The sequence below is a fragment of the Centroberyx gerrardi genome, chromosome 1, assembly GCF_048128805.1.
Source record: "Centroberyx gerrardi isolate f3 chromosome 1, fCenGer3.hap1.cur.20231027, whole genome shotgun sequence".
Classification (NCBI taxonomy): domain Eukaryota; kingdom Metazoa; phylum Chordata; class Actinopteri; order Beryciformes; family Berycidae; genus Centroberyx; species Centroberyx gerrardi.
In genome coordinates, this window is record NC_135997.1 from 32529864 (window position 1) to 32537673 (window position 7810).

Below are 7810 nucleotides of genomic sequence, written 5' to 3' on the forward strand. Positions count from 1 at the left end.
TAGCTGCACTACTTTGTCTCCCCAAGGTGCGGGCAAAGTAGCTGTAGTGAAACAGGACGGGAATAGTGTTTGATAGGTAACACTTGAGCGACTCCGGAGCGTCCCACCTGGCAACACGTAAAGCACATTTCAATTACAGCAAATAACTTTGCGGTGTGTAATGTACATCCTTGCCTCATCCCCCTCTCTCCCCTTCTCCCCCCATTCTGTCTACATACATGTGCACAGCATTTCAGGTACTGGTTCATTTCCGGGTTAAGGTATTTTTTGGCATACAATAGGCTGTTTATATGCACCTTTAATAATAAGTGGATTTTGAATATCCCTGAATCCATGTACACAGGATTAAAGTCACAATGAAATGAAAAACGGCTTTTTTCACTTAGCTCACAAGGTGAAAAAAGCCGTTTTTCCATTTCATACGTGACCCTCTTAATCCTAGAGTACAATTGGATTCCAGGATTTTCATTCAAAATCCCATTACTTACCCTGTTTCCTTTTTCTAAGACTTCCATGGTTTTGTCCCGGTGGCTAAAATGTATTCATTTTGAAGGATCCAGAATTGTTGAAGCTCAAAATTATACACAAAGTATCTCACAGTGGATTGCCTCATCAGCTACACTGAGTATGCAATTGGCTTCACTGCCTTTTGTTTGTTGCGGTCTAACCTGCCCACTTTAGAACATTATGTCGCACCCAACATCCTGTTTCAACTGGAATGTCAAATTATGGAAGCAAGACATTATGCCTTATTCTTGTGGCTAGCAAAGTAAGCTGCTAACAGCTACAATGAGTTTGACTACAAAAACCAACATTAAACAAGATAAAATGTCTACATGCGTCAGAATCACAGATAATTTTGGAATATCCCAATTACCTTATCCATTTGACTTTGACAAATTGTTATCAGCTTATCCAGGTTGCACACTAGATCTTGCATTTACATGTGAATATGTAAATGTTGCCACTGGTAAGTACCATGGTCAGATGTTGGAAGGCCTTGCCCAGCTTACAGTGGGACAAGCTGCCTTGGTACAACACAGCTCCTCAGACAAGACGTAAGGGTGATGCTGCATACATGCATACACTACAATGAGTAACAGTAGGCAACTAGCTTCACCTCAAAAGTGAGAAAATGACCATGTGAAGCAGCTCTAAAGCTAAATTGTAATTTTAAATGATATGTGGCTAGGTCTTGCAGTTTTAAGTAGGAGATTTACATGAATTATGACATAAAAATAACATACTTTCATACTATCAGGGCCTACTTTCTCTGCTTCCATAGGAAGTGAAGGTGGTGGGTGATGGGAGGCTGTGCACTGCTACAAATCACTGTGCAGTGGATTAGTACGTGGTCCAAAACTATATAAATAAATACAATTTATGAATCTACAGGCCATATAAAAGCCACTAACAACATTTTATTGCTAAAAAAGTCAGTCTTCTTATTGTAGATAATGCTAGTGGCCTACTATCACCACTAGTGTAAATAAGTGTGCTTTTAGACAACTTGCCTGGTTAAACCGAGCATTAAAATATGAACGTGTGGTGTCAAAAGCCATGAGGTCACTTGGAAGTGTCATTCCAGAAATGTCACAGAAAAAAAAAACAAGAAAATACTTTCACCTTAACACTTTTTAAACTTTTAGTGAGGTCCAAATAGTCACTTGTGAGAATTACTTTTGGGACATCTTTAGGAAAAAAGTTTATTCATAATGGCTCAGGCCAGAAATAGGGTTTGATCACGGTTAGTGTAATGTTTAGGTATGTTAATTTGCACTTAGGTTTAGGGGTTAAGAGTGAAAGAAAGCCTGCAGAATTTCTTCACAAATGTTTTTTTGTACTTCTAAGTATTGTCAGGAGAAGAGAAAAATGAGTGAAATCCTCTGAAGTGACGGTATAGTTTTAACTTTGAAAAGAGGTTTAACAGAATACAACAGAATACCCTCAAAAGTCCACTAATATAAATGTGTGTGTGTGTGTGCACATCAGTGGGCGCGTGCATGTATACATTCTACAAAGGAATTCACTTAGCAAAACAGTGAAAAAGACAACAAACCTCCCCTGACGTCAAAAAGTGAACTCAAACACACCGCCGTCTCCCCGCCCAGCCCCGCCGCTTAGGCTGACTCCACTTTTCAAAGGAAGAAATATTTTACGGTTTCGTCGCCCCCCCCCCACCCCCCTCTGTGGTCCGAAACCCGATCCGCGCCGCGTTGATGGAATCCGTATTTGTGTTAACCTAACGTCAGGACCCCAAAGGCTGCCGAGCCGCTGGGAGGCTGCCCAGGTCAATGCCTGACTAATTTTTAAACGGATCAGCTGCGCCGCACCAGATGTGGGGGCCTCCTGCTATGAATCTCCCAAGTCTGTTCCCAATAAAACTCACATCCGGGGGAAAGTAACCGTTTGACTGGTTTATTTCCACACACACACACACACACACCACACACACACACACTGGGGTCTGTGTGGGTGATGAGCATTAGGTATTGTCTAAAAAGGAAGGATGTTTTAGATGGCTGGATATCAGGTTGATCAGGAAGAATCAGGATATTACTTGCTGTCAGTGTGTGTGTGTGTGTGTGTGTGTGTGTGTGTGTGTGTGTGTGTGTGTGTGTGCTTATGTTTGTGTGTGTGCGTGTCCATGTGTGTGTTTATGCATGTGTGTGCATGAGTGTGTCTGTGTGTGCACGCATAGCTGTTTGCACACGCATACGTACATATGAGTGTATGTGTGTGTGCGTGTGTGTGCGTGAGTGTGTGTGTGTGTGTGTTGTGTCCATACGTTCCAGTAGGTATGTGTCTCCATGTAACGGCGCACATGTGTCTGATTAAAGAACACATTAGGTCATCTTTCATTCCATTCGACTCGTCGTCTGTGTGTGTGTGTGTGTGTGTGTGTGTGTGTGTGTGTGTGTGTGTGCGTGCGCGTGTGTGTTTTCGCCCGCTCGGTGTTCAGCCGAGCAGTTTGAGCATTCGAAGCGACCTCTTTCACAGTGTGATGAACACCGCTCTTTGCCCTTCATTTAACTTCCTCTCTCGTCATTTGCTCTGTCTCTCCCCCTGTCTCTCAATTATCTCTCTCTCTCTCTTCAGTATCCATTTCCTCTTATTCTCTTTCACGCCGTGTTCTGCAGCCGCGCGTGTGTGTAAATGTAAATGTGTGTGTGTGTGTGTGTGTGCGCATACGTGCCGGTGGATGCGTTTCAAGACGGCGGCGCGGCGCGGTCGCAGTGTGCCAGCGTTCGGTTGGTCGCTGGGCAGATGGTGACCTGCCGATGAACCCGTCTCTCTGCTCATTTGTTCAGCTGCCTCTAATTTTCCCTCCTCCTTTATATTAGTGGCTGTGATCTTCCAGTGCGGTTCCCCGGCGGCGCCACCAGAGGGCGCAACAGACCAGGTTTTGGCGCGCACGGCTTGGGAACGCCGCTTCAGGAGAGGGGGGGTCTGGTGTGACCTGCAGTGGGAAGCCGCGTGTTGCATTGCAGAGGAAAGCAGGGAGAGAAGTGTGCGATACTTTATTGAAATGTGTTTTTTCTCCTCTCCACAGGGGAGGTCAGAGGTCAGGGTCTGGAGCTGGTAGGGATTCAGTGTCTTGGGCAGTTGCATGTCTTCCGGTTGAAGGACTTTCTCTCAAACCACTAAGGCCGCCTTGCCGCCCCCCAAACCATAAACCAAATAAAAAAACATGCGTCCTCTCCTAGAAGTCCTGTTGTGTCACATGAATTCAGCATATTGAGGCTTTTACTCTGAAATACCTGTATGATGCTGCTCTATGCGGCACACACCGCACTACTACACAACATATACTAACAAATGCAAATGTGACAGCTTGTCCTCTCATTCTTATGCATCCTTCTGTTTCCCAGTAAGCATCTGTGCTCGTATGTGTGGGTGTGCGCGCCCCGGCATGTGTGTGTGTGTGTGTGTTTGTGAGTGTGTGCTGTATACACATGCAGGGCTAGTGTGGTATAGTCCCCCCCCCCCCCCTCTCTCTCTCTCTCTCCTCAGCTCTTATGAATCGATGATCATGTGGTGTAAGGGAGATAGATGGCCCCCAGCTCCATCTTGTCTCCTCTAATTGTAAAATATTAGTTACATTAGACTCTGGCCCATGATTAATGGAACTTATTTGGAAGGTGGACTCTCTCTCTCTCTTCCTCTCTCTCTTTCTCTCTCCCTCGTTCCCTCTCTCTCGGCTACCAACAGTCTCCAAAGTCCTCCTCGAAAGAATTGAGTGATTTCACTTAAAGCAGACAAATAGGCTTCCCCTGGTAAGGAAAAAGGGGAAGAAAAAGAGAGAACAGGAAGAAGAGGAGGAGAGGAAATGAGGGACAAGAACAAGGAGAAAGAGAGGGAGGGAGGGAGATAAGGAAGAGTGGAGAGCTTATGAGAAGGGAGTAAATAAAAAGCTCTTCCGGGAGGTGGGGGGGGGGGGGTTTAAAAAGTTACGGTGTTGGAAAATGATCCAAAGGAATTTAAGCTGCTTGGTAGATAATGCTGCGTTAGATTATTCTGCACATATGCGGGATCACGTTCTAAAAATACAAAAAACACGGTCAAGTCTTGATCGTGTTTACAACCTGATCGCTGTGGAAAAAAGGATATTCTGTCTAATGCCGATGTCACCTGACTTCCAAAAATGTGACTTCGTTCATCCAAAGCGGGGTTGGTAAGTTCAGTTCAAAGTTTTCCGATGTGCAGTAGCTCTGCGGTCGGGAAGCACTCGAGAGTATCTGTTCTAGTTTTAGTCTGTCGTTCAATCATCTGCAATGAGTAAAAGAAACCAAACACACACACACACACACACTCATTGTAAGTCGCCCTGGATAAGACTGTCTGCTAAATGCTTTAAAATGTAAAGTGGAACACGCACACTCACACATGCACTCCCTGTCACACACACACACACACGTACGCACACAGATATACACACACACGCACAAACCTTCCAGGCCTGATGATAGAAGTCGGTCGGAGGACGGTGTTTTTTATTTAGCCATTTCTCTCCTCCTGTTTTTTGCACAAATTGGCTGCGAGTCCTTGAGGAGCACCTGGCCGGCCGGTCCGGCAGGGCAACGTGACACACACACACACACCCACACACACACACACACACACACACACACACACACACACACTCCAGTCTGTCTGTTGATAACACTCCTTGTTCTCTAGCCGCAGCCCGTCTCACTCCTGCTACCAGAAAACAAGGCTGGTATGTGGTAAAGCTAGCCGACTGGCTGCTTGCTGGCTTCTGTCTGTCAGTCTTTTTTTATTGCATGGTGCTACATGTTGCATTTTAACATCAATAAATCATTACCACATTTTGAGACATTAGTATAATTACTATAAACACACAAGACCACCAATAAGACTGCATTTTCCATTGTGTGGGTTGGATTTGGTGGGAAATCTGCTGGATTGCTTTACAGCAAAAGAGGAACCAACTTTACTTTGCATGTAATACACAACTTTATTCCAGTTCCACTATTCTAACTGCATAGCTTCAGCTTCATGCTAGCTTACCTAGTCTAAATGCATATTGGCTCTCTTCCTTCTCCTTGCTCTTCAAAACAAACAAAGATGTGGTGTTGATTTTGAGAAAACACAAAATCCAACAAAACTCTCCCCATATGGGTTCCTGGGACGGCATCCCAGCAAATGAGGGTCCATTCTCTCTGTCAGTCTGTCTGTCTGCCTGCCTGTCTGCCTCTCTGTGTTTTCTAAGTGTTTCCATAACTTTTGACTGTTATCGCTGTGTCGAGGTCAGAGGAAGTTCATGATGATTAATGCAGCAGAGCAGCCGATGCTCTTTGTGTCAGAATGTGAGTGAGAAGCAGGTGGCCGGCGTATCTATCAACCCCCACTGCCCTCCATTTTTCTTTTTCCTCTCTTTTTCTCTATTGCTGACAGACATGGACGACAGCCGATGCACACGCACGCACATACACACACACACACACACACACACATTCGCGCGCGCACACACACACACACACACATGCACTGGGGCATCCATTATCTGTGTACAGTGACAGGTCAGCAGCAGATTGTGCCTCCTTCAGTTCAGCAGGGACTCTGACTGTGGAAAAATAAGGCGAGGTTGGATGTCTACTCTGCGCACACACACACACACAAACACACACAAACACACATACACATATATACACACACACACACACACCTACACACAGACACTGTCCCTGTTCTCATTGAGACAAGCTGATGTGTAGCCTTCTTCACAAGATGGATACAATGAAAAATCATACAAATGAGTGGCTGAGTGAGCGAGTAAATGAGTGAGTGAGTGAGTGAGAGAACAAATGAGTGGGTGAGTGAGTGAGAGAGTGAATGAGAAAATATGAATAAGTGAGCGAATCAGTGAATGACAAAACGAGTGAGCAAGTGAAAGATTGAATGAGTAAGCGAGTAAGCGAGTGAGCGAGCAAGTGTAAGCGAGTGAGAGTGAGTGAATCAGTGAGTGAGTGAGTGAGTGAGTGAATCAGTGAATCAGTAAATAGTAACAAATCAGTGAGTGAGTGAGTGAGCAAGTGAGCGAGTGTGTGAGTGAGTGAGTGAGTGAGTGAATTAGTGAGTGAGTGAGTAAGCGAATGAGTGAGTGAATCAGTGAGTGAGGGAGTTAGTGAGTGAATCAGTGAGTGAGTGAGTAAGCAAATGAGTGAGTGAATCAGTGAGTGAGTGAATCAGTGAGTGAGTCAGTGAGTAAGCGAATGAGTGAGTGAATCAGTGAGTGAGTGAGTGAATCAGTTAGTCAGTGAATGAGTGAGTGAATGAGTGAGTGAGTGAGTGGGTGAGTGAGTGAGTGAGTGAGTGAGTGAGTGAGTGAGTGAGTGAGTGAATGAGAAAATATGAATAAGTGAGCGAATCAGTGAATGACAAAATGAGTGAGCAAGTGAAAGAGTGAATGAGTGAGTAAGCGAGTAAGCGAGTGAGCAAGCAAGTGTAAGCGAGTGAGAGTGAGTGAATCAGTGAGTGAGTGAGTGAGTGAGTGAATCAGTAAGAGAACAAATGAGTGAGTGAGTGAGTGAGCAAGCAAGTGAGCGAGTGTGTGAGTGAGTGAGTGAGTGAATTAGTGAGTGAGTGAGTAAGCGAATGAGTGAGTGAATCAGTGAGTGAGGGAGTTAGTGAGTGAATCAGTGAGTGAGTGAGTAAGCAAATGAGTGAGTGAATCAGTGAGTGAGTGAGTGAATCAGTGAGTGAGTCAGTGAGTAAGCGAATGAGTGAGTGAATGAGTGAGTGAATGAGTGAGTGAGTGAGTGAGTGAGTGAGTAAGTGAATGAGTGAGTGAATGAGTGAGTGAGTGAATCAGTGAGTGAGTGAGTGACTCAGCGAGTGAATGAGTGAGTGAGCGAATGAGTGATTGAGCAAGACAGTTGGTGAGTGAGTGAGTGAGTGAGTGAGTGAGTGAACGAGTAGAGGAGCGTGTGAGGGAGGGAGGGAGAGGGAAGGAGAACCCGAGCGAGAGCAAGAAAAAGAACAAGCAAAAGACTCAGAAAAACAGACAAAAAAAAGGAAATTAGAGCGAGAGACGAAAGAGAGGAAGGAAGGAGCTGCTATTTTGGGGTTCTTATTAACAGGTCCTACTGGTACAGCAATTAATAATCTAGTTCAGTATTTAACATGGGACCTAGTCCCTGGTGGGGACTTTTTAGCTGGCTTTGATGCCGAAAGAGCTCCTTCCCCCCCCTCCCCAGTTCCTCTCCTCTCCTTAAGTGCCTCCCCTGGTGTTATTTGCGTGTTGGTTTTCTCTAGTTAAGCTAGGAAACAGACCAAATCGCTATTC